We start from the raw sequence: 15,356 nt of genomic DNA, 5'->3' as shown, positions 1-15,356 counted from the left end.
AATGACTGTGAACAATCAAATTAAAAGTTCTAAGTCGCTTTAAATTAGAAAGTAAATAAAAAAATCAACAACAATTGTACAATCAGTAGTAACAAAAAATGAATATATGAATTGAAGCACATTAAAATAATCGAATAAAGATATTTTTTACCACTATATTACTGAAAACAACATTAAAAATAACAATATCCTAAAAATGATATTACTTCCATAAAAAAACGATACTCTTGACAGCAATATCATTACATCTCAATATTTTTTTCCTGACATTTCTGTCTCTTGATATTCATAACTCAATATTTTGTTCAAACGTCATTTGTTGGGTATCCTACTTATGCTACTCCACGTAGTGCCATGACCCTGGCTACTCCCATAGGCGAGGTACTGGTAGGTTGTGGCCTGTGTAACTTTTAAGAGGAGAGACCATCTAGTGTTAAGCACCAGGTATGCCCAAAACACTACCCAATGCCATAATATGCCCAAAGCTGTGGTAATTCGGCTATATCCTAGTTACTGCTATGCTGTTTTCAAAGTGTACACCATGTATCAAATAAGATCATATATTTCCCAGGCATTCCCCATATATTAGTCGATGCCACAATGTACTGCAAGTGTTCCCATAATGTTCAGTCATTGCCTACATGTGGCAGGGAAACTGAGGTCCCACACATAAAAGAAGACACTGATATATACACATACCAGCTCCAGACTCATACCCAACACACTCATATACATACACACACAAACACACACACGCATACACACACGCACACTCACACACACATACACAGACCAATTACACTGTGACTTTTTTTAGTTTTTACTAGGATGCAAAAGACATCATTTAAATGTGTTTCTCTCGATCCTTGATTGCCAACTCGAGTCAGAAATTCATTCATTGCTTGATTTGTAAAGGAGTGAGTCCTGGTGCCCGAAGCGGCGCTCAGTATCCCAAGACTAGAGCTGTCAGCTGTTAAATGTTGACGTGCTGAATGCCATGGCTGCATAGCTTTGAATTCACTTCAGTTCTCTTTGATCCACTTCCTGGGGGGTGCCTACCCCCTTATGTCACTATTGCTTGTTCCCAGCATTCTCCCTTTGTGACGTTTTATTCTCCTCCTCTGTCTTTCCCGTTTGAGTGCTTTTTCCCTTCATTCTCTTGGTCAATAGCTGATGATTAAAAATAAGTGCATGTCCCTGAAAATGAGTGTTGGTGTGCCAAACCGGAAACCACCGGCTTAACTTAAGCACTGAGTACATGATTCTCAGAAATCAATTTTCTTTAAATACATTTAGATATAATGTTTATGACTGGGGCTTAACTGCTTATTCATTGCTAATAGGGATGATCTATCTTTGTGCAGCCCGTGGTAGCTACGACTGAGTATCCTTTCTCTAAATGATTCAAAAGAAGCGCTGCTAATGGCAACTGAATGATCAACCTTTAGGTGTTACAGGAGTGGAACCTGAATCTCAAATGTTACTTTAAATGCAACAGCCTTAACACCTGGACTATAGATATAAGCCTTCAAAAAAGCTGCGGTAAAGATGTCTACATTGTCTGAATTGTGTACTCATGCCTAAAATTTTTGAACTTTCCGCTCTTGCTTTCTCAGAAAAACTGCCTTATCTGATATCACAGTGAGGATAATAGAATCACTGAAATCATGGCTCGGTTAACCACATTGAAATATTTTGCCACACTACTCTCAGTGCGGTACATAGTCAAGACTGTGATGCCTGTAGTTCTAATAGTTATCCATGAAAATATAGGAATGACACAGCATAATGTCATTTAAAGCCTCAAGAATTTTCAATATGTATGAGGGGATAAATGCGCAATAGTACATGGGAGCGTGCAACATCTGAATAGTGGTCTAGCTCTAATTTTCTTACAGTACATGGGCGCCTGCAAACTCTTTTTCAAAGCACAGATAATTTCCTTATCCCAAGAAAGTTGAGATAAGTCTAGTCACCTCTAATAATGAAATGATACAACTGCTCAACCGTAATCTTATTGGCGTAGAGTGTAATGCCATAATGCCTGCTACCAGTACCAGCAACCAAGGTGAAGGGCAAGTGTATTATTAAAGCTGTAGTTTAAACAACAAATGAGAACATACTTTTTTTTCTTCCAATCTGTTTTTCTAATATGAACAGTGATCTGCAGAAAGGAAATATATCCATGGAGCATGCTCATTTGCAGGTGATAGATCATTGTTGGAAAGACAGAGGGCCCGATTCACAGAATGAACTTAAGACTAAATCCTAAACTTACTACTATTTGGTATTCACAGAATGCACTTACTACTTTCGGAATTCACAGAGTGAACTTACTACTTTCGGGATTCACAGAATAAACCTACTACTTTCGGTATTCACAGAATAGATTTAAGACTACTAACTCTAAGTCCAAACTCGGGCCGGAAATTCCGGCCCGGAGGCGTAGCTTCCTGTTTTGGGGCGGAGCTTGCGGCTCGGAGGCGGAGCTTCCGGCCCGGAGGCGGAGCTTCCGGCCCGGAGTCGGACCTTGCGGCCCAGAGGTGGAGATTATAGCCATGGCTAAAATCCCCACCTCCGAGCCGGAAGCTCCGCCTCCAAGCTGCAAGCTCCGCCTCCGGGCTGGACTTTCCGGCGGGAGTACGGTCTTAGAGTTAGTAGTCTTAAATCAATTCTGTGAATCCCGAAAGTAGTAAGTTCACTCTGTGAATCCCGAAAGTAGTAAGTGCATTCTGTGAATACCAAATAGTAGTAAGTTTAGGATTTAGTCTTAAGTTTATTCTGTAAATCGGGCCCAGGCACACTCTGCATATTCAGACACATTTTAATAACATGGTGCACAGCTGCCAAATTGTACCAGTCCACTCTCTGCACTGTGTGGTACTCTGAAGCAGCAAAAATAATTGCACTGCTACAAAAGGCTGCCTACATTGGCCCATATGAATTTTTCAAGTACCAGAACTTCACGTATTTTCACACCACTAACCTTGTCTCATGGTTTAGAGGCCAAAAATAAAAGCTTTATATAAAACAGTTCTTGCAGTTGTTGCAACGCTTACGTTGGTCCATCGTGCCCTACACCTTCATTTCATCCTGCGACAAAGCAGAGCATTACCCAGCAACCAAATAAGTGAATTAACCTTTGAATTACTAAATGCAGGCCCGGGCTGTTTTGTCCATCAGTCCAGAGGCTTTTGAGATAGATTTACTTCCGGCAAATAATTTAGGACCTCACCCTCGTTCTAAGTGGCACAGATTACCCACTCTTAAATGCATCCTTCAGAGTTATCACAGTCTACGGGTAGCTCTGGAGGTTAGAAAGCAAACACACGTTATAGGTAAAACTAGGCGGATCCTATGAGGAATGAAGAATTACTGATGGAGTTGATCATTTTAAGTAAATACCAATTTTGCTCCAGAGTTTAACCTACAGCTTTCGACTTGTTTCAGCAGCTTAAATCTCCTTCTGATACTGAAAAATATGCAGTGGATCCATGAATCTCAGTAGCAGCCAATTTAAATTGAGAAGTCACTTATCTCTCGAATGATGAAACACAATGAAAGTAAAATTACCAAACTATACAACTGAAGGGTCAAGATGGCTAAGTCAAATGTTAACTTCCAAGATATTCAGTGATCAGCAGTTCACAGCGTTGAATCCTGGCATGGCCAAAACAGGACCCAACCTTCCCAAGTGTTTACATTGATTACTATTTTAAATATGGGATAACTATACCTGATATTTACAGAACTTAGAAGCTTAGAAGTGTGGAATTCAATGCTACATGTACTACAAACCATTATTAACTTTTCAACAACTGACTCTCCAAAAACACAAATACAACCTCATACTATTGATTGCCACTTTTACATTTATAGGATAGGGGATGTTTCTGGGGCTTCTGGGGTAAATATTTTAGTTGCTTATTGCTTCATTCAAAGTATGGAAGTACTTTGAATGAAACTCAAGGTGATTTACTATTTTTGTATAGTGTTGGGTCTGTTTTTGCACCTCATTATAACATTAGCTGTAATCAAAGGAGAATAACCTGTGGAAACGATCTTCGCACCTGTTTTTACGTCTGGCTTGACAGCGCTGGACTGTGTATATTAGGGTGGCAAGTCAATGATCAGGGCTACAAGCCCGATCTGCTTAGTATGAAAATGTACGATAAAGGTAGTAGCCGTGACATATTTATTGTGAAAAGCATATATTAAAGTTAATTGGCAATTTAGCTTGGATTGTTATTATCCTATATTAATGCCTGCAGGGAGATATTTGGTTGTATGGAATGTCACAGATTACCGTAGTAGGCAAGGATTATTGTGCTGGTTCCTTGGTGGGCCCTTTTAGGCTTGATAGTATTTCGCTTTGCCAAATGTGATTTTGGATAAATTAGTAATTTTATGATAAAAGTACCTGATGGCTGCATTATAGGAAACTCATGCTCAATACAGTAGGCCCAAGTTGATTATGATGGCAAGACAATGATAAAGGTTAAAGGCCTGATTGATTCACTGGGAAAGCTTATGGCTGATGCCAATGGTATGATACTCCCAGGAGCCAATTTTATTTTAAAAAATGGTGCCACCGGTGTCACAGTAGTGCCGCTGGAACCCTGCGTGCCCCCCCATTAGATGGTTAGTGTAGATAACAGAAGACAATAGCATTTAAAAATTTTGTAATTCAACCCTGCTTTCAAATACAAATGTCTGGAGCCTCAGTATCTAGCAGCCTAGATGACCGCTGAGTTGAAGCTTGGAAAGTGCCCAAAGTCAAGCTGCACTTGTTTGAAGGCTACGCACAGAGGAGGTTGGCCCCCTGATGGGGAGTGGCCGCACATGGGGGTTGTGCTCGGAGACCCTGAGGCCAAACCCATCCTGTGCATGGGCGAGGTCAAGCACAGCATGGTTGGGCATAGGGCCTGGTCACATACAAGGCCCTGTGGCTAGAGTCATACTGAACATGACGAAAGGCTATGGGTAGCATGCGTTTGAAAGCCTGGGTTGTTGGGTCTGCCCACTGAAGACTGATACTGCTTATAAAAGGTCCACTACTTATTATAAGTCCGCACTTTTGACTTGGGGGCACTCAGGAGTGGGCCGTTAATAGCTACTATAGCCTGGTACGGTGAGCATTAATAGTATATAAGAACATTCTTTGATCATAGAACTGAATGGTCTTACACCTTTAAAGTCTGCTGTAGCAGTCATTAGAGCCCGCATCTCTTGTGAGGTGTTCAGTTTGATCTTGAAGCAATAGCAGCAGAGTGCTTCTTTAATGGTTAAACTGGCCTGTTCAGGATATCTCAACAGTGACAGACAGATATGACACACAACATAAATTATTTTTCTATCTTTTAACCATGAAAAGTGGTGTTAACAAAACCGTTTTTAAAAAGTTTTATTTACTTTTTTTAAATAGTTTTTTACTTCACTTTGCTCTCCTGCTGCCACTCCAATACATGTAAAAGAGCTTAATGCACTGTAGAGGGGGTTTCTGTCCTTTTCAACACGTCTGCAGCTTGAGAAATAGCACTGTAGTCAGGCTAGACAGGGTGCTCTGGAGCATGCGATGTTGAGGCCTAATTGTCCTACTGTCTCTTCCTCTAAGCAGCATTCAGGTTCCTTCTGTGCTATGACTTAAGGTGCCTGATCATCCAAGAGGTACAGAAAAACGTTTATGTTGGGTACCACTTGCTTGTCGCGGAGGCTGCATGCTACAATTCTTGCAGGTACTCTCTTTCCACCTCTAGGAATGATGAAAAACTCCTAGATTAAGGACTGTGAGGTGCTGTGTTGGTCTGATTCTTGCTGCTGCTCACCATCACCTGACAGTTCTTGTTCTTTACCAGGTTGCCATTATTTAGCGTAAATCCCAAAAGAATTTAAAAAAAAGGAAATTAAAGACACTAACGAGGATGCGACTAGTGTATACTGCATCTCTCTAATAGGAGTAATAGGAAGGGAACTTACTTATACCTCAAACTATTGACATTAGCCAATAAGACACTGTTTCTCTGTCAATCACTAGTAGGTGTTACCGTTTCATTTTGAGGTACGGTGATCCCGCAGCACACACAGAAATTCCACTAAAACCTTCAAGAAACCTTTTTGAATTCTTATTTGAGCCTCTGTGAAAACGCCTAGACTTAAACTTTAAATAAAAATACCCCTTCAAAGTGAACACTACTCTTGTTTTTTAGAGGTTCCAGGTCCCACTGTATCTGAGAAAGTGGGAGGTTCCAAAACACGCTTTTCCAATCCACTTTCCTATAGGAATTTTGGAAAGAAATAGAGAAAAAAGGTTGAACAGATTTACACCAAATTTAGCAGAAAGCAGGATCTGCTCAGCCTTTAATGAGAAATTAGAGATCAAAATAGTGATAAGTGGATGCTTTCTACAGCGGTACTCCTGCTATACTGCAATTTCAAAAAATAAATGACTCTGATTGGCTGAGAGGGTGTCTGGCCTGTCAGTTCCTTGAATCCTAAGGGACCGACGCTCATCCTAAGGGACCTAGCAATCAAATTAGTTGGCTGGAACAGCAATAGAAATAGCCCCCATTTCAGGACTCGTAGACATCGGTCATGTCCTCAAAATTTTTTTAATAATATACAAGTGGGCTGGGTAGGCAAGACCTTGTAGGTGGCTATATTTGGGAATGATAGAGATCCCATGAGGACAAAGTAAGAAAAGAAATATTTTTGTAACGCAGGTCCCACTGTAGTACAGAGGGAACCCAGCAATGTTTACCGTGAGGAACAGTGGTACTAAGTGTGCTTCCCCACAACAGTACAGGGACTGTGCAAGCATTAGAAGGTGAAACTTGACCTATCCCGCTATAAATAGCAGTGGCACTTGTGTGATGGTATCGCAGGAGTACCCTGGTACCACAAATACAAAACAATTGAAAATTTGGTGTAGAGTTTCTGTGAGGGTATTGCCCAAGCATGGGAATTGTTCAGCAATTGAGGCACAGGGCATGGCCACAGGTCACATGTTGTGTGTTGCTGGAAGGGTTAGCTAAATGTGGGCAGTTTGATGTAAAGCCTAGTTGGTGGAGGTGGACAGGCCCTGCCGCCAACCCCACACTGCACATGGCTGAAGGCTGTGTGCAGTAGGGGTGTTAAGGGCCTTGTCAGGCCGCAGATGACACCCTGCCTTCATCCCAAGCCGTGCAAGGACAAAGCAGAGGGTTGACTACTATTAGTGGCCACCCACAGCACATAGCTGCAGTCCAGAACCTGCATCTCACCCACTGCCACAGATAGCCAAAAGCCTTGCATAGCAGTGGTCGGCCACTGGTGAGGGTGTACAACCCCCTACTGCACATAATCAAAGGCTGTTGTCAGTAGGGGAAGTGGGTGAATATGATAACAAACTGAAATTGACTGAAGGAAACAAAGATTAAAGTAACGTTATAGCTAGGTATGATGAAAAGGTCCTACCTCAGATTAAAAATTCTCAGAAAATACTGAAAAATAATAATAATAATAATAATAATACGGAATTTTATAAAGCGCGAACAGCTACCTCGCGAGGAGGTGTCCTGGCGCTACAAGAACAGGTTTTGACCATGAGGAGTAGGCGGTATTAGCGTCTAGCGCGGGTGGGCGAAAAGCCAGGTTTTAAGCATACGCTTGAAGCAGAGCTCGGAAGGGGCCTGCTGAAGAGCTGGGGACAGGGAGTTCCAAAGTGTTGTCACATTGGCCGAAAAAGTCCGTCCTCCCAGCCGAGCTCTATTTGCTCGAGGAACTGCAATCTGAATACGGCTGTTGGAGCGGAGGGAACGAGCTTGGGTGTATCTTGGTAGTCGGGTTTTCAGATAGTTTGGGCAGGTGCCAAACAGAGATCTGAGGGCAAAGATTAAAGTAAAGTTATAGGTAGGTAAGGTAATTTGATTTTAGGTTAGGTTTTAAAAACCTCTATAAGTTCACTAAAAATACAAATGTGAAAGTGATGTTATAGTTAAGTTTTGTAATAATATAAAAAAGCTAACATTTAAAAACTATACAGAGCACAGAAATTCACTGGTTATAGTGTACTCATCTAACCTCACATACATCACTCATTACATGTCGAATAACATCATTAATAACACCACTGATGACAAGTGTATATATATTACATAAGCACTGCTAGAGATGAGATTTGAGTCAATTTACCACTGATTTCAGGACTGAGGCAGGAGTTTCACTATGTAAACATGTAATATGCACAAATGTCAATTCCAATGGCATTCACTTGGATGGATGAAGGTTTGTTCACGGTAACATTGCCACTTTATTAGGCAGCACTAGTTGTTTTTGATGAAATGATTAGTGTTTAAGGATTTTACTGTCTCTGGTACGCTGATGTAAAATTGTGAGTGGAGACCGTAGTCACTTTGGATAGTTTGGCGAATCCGCTGGTCACATGGAGCTTGGAAACCAGCACTGGCTCGCTGAGGATACCGGACAACACACAAGGGCGACTCGGTGTACACGCACACACTGGGTATGCCCACTTCAGCAATTGTCTTGTTTAATCAGTGTATGGTGGTATTAGTATGCTCACAACCGTACATCGCAAAAAACACAGCTGATGGACTGAATGTAGAACAATGTCATACATTCACCCCAGTACAAGGATCTGGGCCTAAATCCATCGTTTTTTTGCACTCCACACCACCCTGGGTTAGACACTGGCTATATGCAAATCAGCTCTGACCCTGTGCCTCATGGGAACAGTCCAGTCCGAACTACCAAGCCATGTCTTTCCCAGACCGGAATCAAGCATCCAAGGACCGGTTTCTGGCTATCAGCCTTCATTCAGCCAGGATAGCTTGACTCCAGTGGTGTGGAGAGCCTGGGACTCACGTCTGAGCATACCCAGCCCACTCGGGGTGAAAATTGCAAAAAACACAGCTGATGGACTGAATGTAGAACAATGTCATACATTCACCCCAGTACAAGGATCTGGGCCTAAATCCATCGTTTTTTTGCACTCCACACCACCCTGGGTTAGACACTGGCTATATGCAAATCAGCTCTGACCCTGTGCCTCATGGGAACAGTCCAGTCCGAATTACCAAGCCATGTCTTTCCCAGACCGGAATCAAGCATCCAAGGACCGGTTTCTGGCTATCAGCCTTCATTCAGCCTGGATAGCTTGACTCCAGTGGTGTGGAGAGCCTGGGACTCACGTCTGAGCATACCCAGCCCACTCGGGGTGAAAATTGCAAAAAACACAGCTGATGGACTGAATGTAGAACAATGTCATACATTCACCCCAGTACAAGGATCTTGGCCTAAATCCATCGTTTTCTTGCACTCCACACCACCCTGAGTTAGACACTGGCTATATGCAAATCAGCTCTGACCCTGTGCCTCATGGGAACAGTCCAGTCCGAACTACCAAGACATGTCTTTCCCAGACCGGAATCAAGCATCCAGGGACCGGTTTCTGGCTATCAGCCTTCATTCAGCCTGGATAGCTTGACTCCAGTGGTGTGGAGAGCCTGGGACTCACGTCTGAGCATACCCAGCCCACTCGGGGTGAAAATTGCAAAAAACACAGCTGATGGACTGAATGTAGAACAATGTCATACATTCACCCCAGTACAAGGATCTGGGCCTAAATCCATCGTTTTTTTGCACTCCACACCACCCTGGGTTAGTCACTGGCTATATGCAAATCAGCTCTGACCCTGTGCCTCATGGGAACAGTCCAGTCCGAACTACCAAGCCATGTCTTTCCCAGACCGGAATCAAGCATCCAAGGACCCGTTTCTGGCTATCAGCCTTCATTCAGCCTGGATAGCTTGACTCCAGTGTACTGGGGGTGCTCAGACGTGAGTCCCAGGCACTCCACACCACTGGAGTCAAGCTAGCCGGGCTGATGAGAGGTGTTACCTCGAAACCGGGCCGGTCCTCAGATGCTTGATTCCGTTCTGGGAAGGACATGGCTTTTGTAGTTCGGACTGGACTGTTCCCATGGGGCACAGGGTCAGCGCTGATTTGCATATCGCCATTGTCTAACCCAGGGTGGTGTGGAGTGGAAAAACGATGGATTTGGGCCCAGATCTTTGGATTGGGGTGAATGTGTGACATTGATCCACATTCTGTCCATCATTGTTGTGTTTGCAATTACCGCTCTAAGTGTACTGGGGATGCTCACACGTGAGTCCCAGGCACTCCACACCTCTGGAGTCAAGCTAGCCGGGCTGATGAGAGGTGTTACCTCGAAACCGGGCCGGTCCTCGGATGCTTGATTCCGTTCTGGGAAGGACATGGCTTTTGTAGTTCAGACTGGACTGTTCCCATGGGGCACAGGGTCAGCGCTGATTTGCATATCGCCATTGTCTAACCCAGGGTGGTGTGGAGTGGAAAAACGATGGATTTGGGCCTAGATCTTTGGACTGGGGTGAATGTGTGACATTGATCCACATTCTGTCTATCATTGTTGTGTTTGCAATTACCGCTCTAAGTGTACTGGGGATGCTCAGACGTGAGTCCCAGGCACTCCACACCACTGGAGTCAAGCTAGCCGGGCTGATGAGAGGTGTTACCTCGAAACCGGGCCGGTCCTCGGATGCTTGATTCCGTTCTGGGAAGGACATGGCTTTTGTAGTTCGGACTGGACTGTTCCCATGGGGCACAGGGTCAGCGCTGATTTGCATATCGCCATTGTCTAACCCAGGGTGGTGTGGAGTGGAAATACGATGGATTTGGGCCCAGATCTTTGGACTGGGGTGAATGTGTGACATTGATCCACATTCTGTCCATCATTGTTGTGTTTGCAATTACCGCTCTAAGTGTACTGGGGATGCTCAGACTTGAGTCCCAGGCACTCCACACCACTGGAGTCAAGCTAGCCGGGCTGATGAGAGGTGTTGCCTCGAAACCGCGCCGGTCCTCGGATGCTTGATTCCGTTCTGGGAAGGACATGGCTTTTGTAGTTCGGACTGGACTGTTCCCATGGGGCACAGGGTCAGCGCTGATATGCATATCGCCATTGTCTAACCCAGGGTGGTGTGGAGTGGAAAAACGATGGATTTGGGCCCAGATCTTTGGACTGGGGTGAATGTGTGACATTGATCCACATTCTGTCCATCATTGTTGTGTTTGCAATTACCGCTCTAAGTGTACTGGGGATGCTCAGACGTGAGTCCCAGGCACTCCACACCACTGGAGTCAAGCTAGCCGGGCTGATGAGAGGTGTTACCTCGAAACCGGGCCGGTCCTCGGATGCTTGATTCCGTTCTGGGAAGGACATGGCTTTTGTAGTTCGGACTGGACTGTTCCCATGGCGCACAGGGTCAGCGCTGATTTGCATATCGCCATTGTCTAACCCAGGGTGGTGTGGAGTGGAAAAACGATGGATTTGGGCCCAGATCTTTGGACTGGGGTGAATGTGTGACATTGATCCACATTCTGTCCATCATTGTTGTGTTTGCCACAACCGTACATCAGCCTGAATGTGAGTACTGGTCAGAGTCAGGGCTGGTGGGCCAGTTCAGTAATTTTCCATTTTCTCTTTTATAGGTACACTTTCATTTCTTACCATCACCCCTTTTACCATGATTTAGAGCATAATACAGCTCCCCACACAGTGCCAATTGGGCTGGTGGTTCATTCCTTCTACAGTGCACTGCACCCCGTGTGGCCACTGCCTCTACAGTTTAAACCAGGTGGTGTTATCCATAGTATAGCATGGTTTTTCTGTTTCAGGCTGGCTGGTATGTTAGTTTTAAATATGCTGAAACATTAAAATAGAGAAAACTAAGTGAAAAACCCTTTCAAGGAAGCTACCCAATTGTTATGTTGCATGTATTTTTTTGGTAGTATGTTAGTTTTAAATATGCTGAAACATTAAAATAGTGAAAACCAAGTGCAAAACTATTTCAAGGAAGCTACCCAATTGTTATATTTCGTGTTTTTTGGTAGTACTTACATGCCTTCCATGTTTCGGTGGCAGCATGGTCTATTTTTTTCTACTATCATTCTTTTAATTTAACTTTCCTATTCTGTTCTCTGTGTGTGTTTTATTTGACGTGTGTATGTGAGTGAATACAAGAATAAATGAGTAGATAAACGTATGCATTATTACAAGGATGTGGGGCAGAGTACATGATTTCTGACAGGATGCTCTTTGGAGCAATTGCTGCACTATATTAGTCTTCGTTCATTCATACATGCATCAATTCTTTGCATGCATAAACCCATTAGTGACTGCAAAGGCACTAACATTTATTAGTCAAACCTGTTTACATTGCCTATGCTAGTTCCACGCTCTAGTACCTCTATTCACACCCTTTTCCATGCACAGCTCCCTCTCGGAAGGACATGGATAAACTGTACAAGGAAAACGTAGGAGTGAACAAAATGTGTGCTCAGCCAGTAATAAGTGTACGTTTGAAACGGGCCCCAAACCGTGTAGACCCCATTTCCCATTTGCCTCTTGCTCAGAATAAGACACTTGCGTATTTTGTAACCTTCTGCCTTGGCCACCATTGATTTGAAATTATTAAGAGATGGTTACATTTAACTGATTAATGTACCCTACCTCTACTAGATGTACAGCTTGCCTGGAAATTATCTGTTTTCAAACAATAAAAGTAAGGTAAGGCGCAGTTGTCAAAATTCGTCTACTCTTATCTTGCTGCATTTTTCTGAATACCCTGCAACCTTGTAAGAGAAATGGGCCAGCAAAAAGCGTGTGCATAGTTGGCCACGTTTTCTGTACAAAAAAATAGTGTGGCAGGCCAATTCTCCCACAAGAATTCAATTCTTCGCACAAAAAATGAAATGTGTGGCGCCTTGGCGTAGTTCTGTGAGGTACACACATGCAGTAAATTGTGTAAGTGTTAACGTTTCTACTTTGCACAAGTTTCCCATATTATGATAACCTTCCCCACCTCTAATTAAATGAAGGATCCGAGGGGCATATTATCAAGGGGGTTTATCTCTGCTTTTTTGGCTTTAAAAGCCAAGAAAGCGGAGTTAAATTATCTCCCTATTACCTAGCTGTCGCTAACACCAGTTAGCGACAGCTAGTAGGAGATAGCGACCATCTTGGGCCCCACTTTGCATGTCAGTGATATTTATCACTAATGATATGCAAAGTGGGCGTGCCAAGATGTTAGCGACTGGAAACAGTCGCTAACATCGCTATCTCCTATTACCAACTTTTGAAGATATTCGCGCTAAGCGCGAATATCTCCAAAAGCTAACACCTGCCCTGAGCAGTTCTTAGCCATGTTATCCAATGGGAGGTGGATAACATGGCTAAGAGAATTAGCTCGGTAATGCATGAATATCGCGGACTTTTCAGCGATATTCATGCATTGCGGCCGTTTTTTATCGCATTTGCGATAAACCTTGGTAATACCAAGGTTTATCTGCGATAAAAATCGCCGTAGCTTAGCGGTAAAATTTTATCTCTAACCAAGCAATAGCGATAATTATCGCTATTGCTTGGTAATATGCCCCCGAGTGTTCCCAAGTGAGCCCCGTCTGATCACTTTCTCTGGCTTCAAAGCATTAATGCGCTCGTGTTTAAATCTTCTATCGAATTGATACTACCGTGCGGGCAGCGCACCTTCGCCTGCAAGTGGGTTTTGGCATTTTAGGTGTTTCACAAGCATGTTAAGCTTCTCATGCAGACAAATAAGGCCTCATCACAAGCGCCCCTCAAATTCCATTTCAGTTACAAATAAAATGAGTATCTTGATAAAAAATTGAAATTGTGTGCAAAACCCACACATATGTCCTCTGTAGATGTCCACTGACACATTTTGCTCGGAACAAATCTTCTGCAAATTGCCCAAACAAAAATGGTCATAATAAGACAAAACTTGCTAACCAAGAGCGCAAATGAAAGCGCCCCCAAGTATTGTGCACCATTCCGACCTCATCATATAGAAATAATGCACAAAGTAGTGCCCTTGGTAAATAGTGCACGCGGCTGTGTCTGCACTGCATGGGGCTTGCATGTGCACATAACAGGCTACTTCGTTTCCTTTTTAAAGCAGAATTTTGAATAAAGAGTAGTTATACAACGACCTGCTGATTTGTTTCTGAAATTTTGTCATCTATAATATATGCTTTTACTGAGAGGAGTCACGGATCTTTGTTTGTTTATAGTTATTTCTGTGGAATCTTCCATAGGGGATGTAGGGGTATTGCGTCACAGGTCTCAGGCACCCAAGCAAACCACCTTAACCCAACTAGGGGATAGGTGCAGTCACTGGGGCCCCATACCCTGTGAGTTTTTGTGTTAATATGTGCACATAACAGCTCTGGATGACTTTACTTCAAACAAGGCACTACTTCCGCTGCTTTTAATCAAAATTCTCATAACCTAGAGCTTCCCATGCCAGCCATTGTGCTGATATGCCGCGATAAAGCAATCCAACAAATGGGAAGCTTGTACTGGAATGTGGAAGGGGCACTTGTGAGCAACTGAACCCTTTATGGTGAGCGCTTCTCACAGAAAACTTGAAAGAACTGTATCCAAGCTTTGCTGGCTGGCATGCTATAAAGACCATTTTGATTAAGAGCAGCTGAACTGAACTTTGTGGGGCACTTGTGATGAGACCTTAAATGTCTGCATGAGATGCTTAAGATGCTTGTGAAACACAAAAAATGCCAAAGCTCACTTGCAGGCGAAGGTGCGCTTCCCACACGGAAGGGCCCATATTAAAAGTGACACACCGGCAGCGCAAGGTACTTGTAAATAAGCACCTGGGACTCTCATTTTTTGATTCCAATGTCTTTACCCATACATGCTTAATTTGAGCAGGTGGGTTTCGGTGCTATGCACAGCACTTAATTGTCAGCACTGGCACTTATAATAGTTCACCACATGGTGGCACTGTCTACCTCATTTACGTATAAGTAGATCAGCTGTCTATTATTTCACTATACATTAGCATTGACTGATACCTGCCACACAAGCCATTCTTACAGCTACGGGGCCTGGAATAGTCTGAATTATCACCCTTGCATGAGTGAGATGGGAAGTAGCTGTATTGGCGCTGTCATTGGCAGCGCTGGTAGGGACAATCGATGGTGCACGCTGCAGGCTCCTCCTGACGAGAGCCCTGGCACTTTTTTTTTTTTTTTTACAAATTAAGCACTGCACCACATCAACACCTCCTCTTCTCCCACCCCCATACTCAGAAGCTGTATTTCACGAGTGGACATTTGTACATTTAATTGTTTGCTATAACTGGTAAAATCAAAATCACTTTAAGTTGCCAGTAGTTGAACGATTATAGGAATTTCAGTGCACAACAACAGTTGACAGCGTAGTGAAATTCTCATTGGTAACAGTGACATTCTGATTGCCAGCTGTCGCAGGTGCCTTG

The 15,356-nt window shown here is 43.4% G+C and overlaps 1 protein-coding gene across 2 annotated transcripts in view; it reads right to left on the bottom strand.

Moving 5' to 3' along the window:
* ANO1 (anoctamin 1) overlaps positions 1-15,356 on the bottom strand; it is a 780,986-nt gene that overhangs the window by 733,019 nt on the left and 32,611 nt on the right. The window lies entirely within an intron of this gene.

The sequence above is a fragment of the Lissotriton helveticus genome, chromosome 3_2, assembly GCF_964261635.1.
Source record: "Lissotriton helveticus chromosome 3_2, aLisHel1.1, whole genome shotgun sequence".
NCBI lineage: Eukaryota > Metazoa > Chordata > Amphibia > Caudata > Salamandridae > Lissotriton > Lissotriton helveticus.
This window is presented reverse-complemented; position numbering and strand designations above follow the sequence as displayed.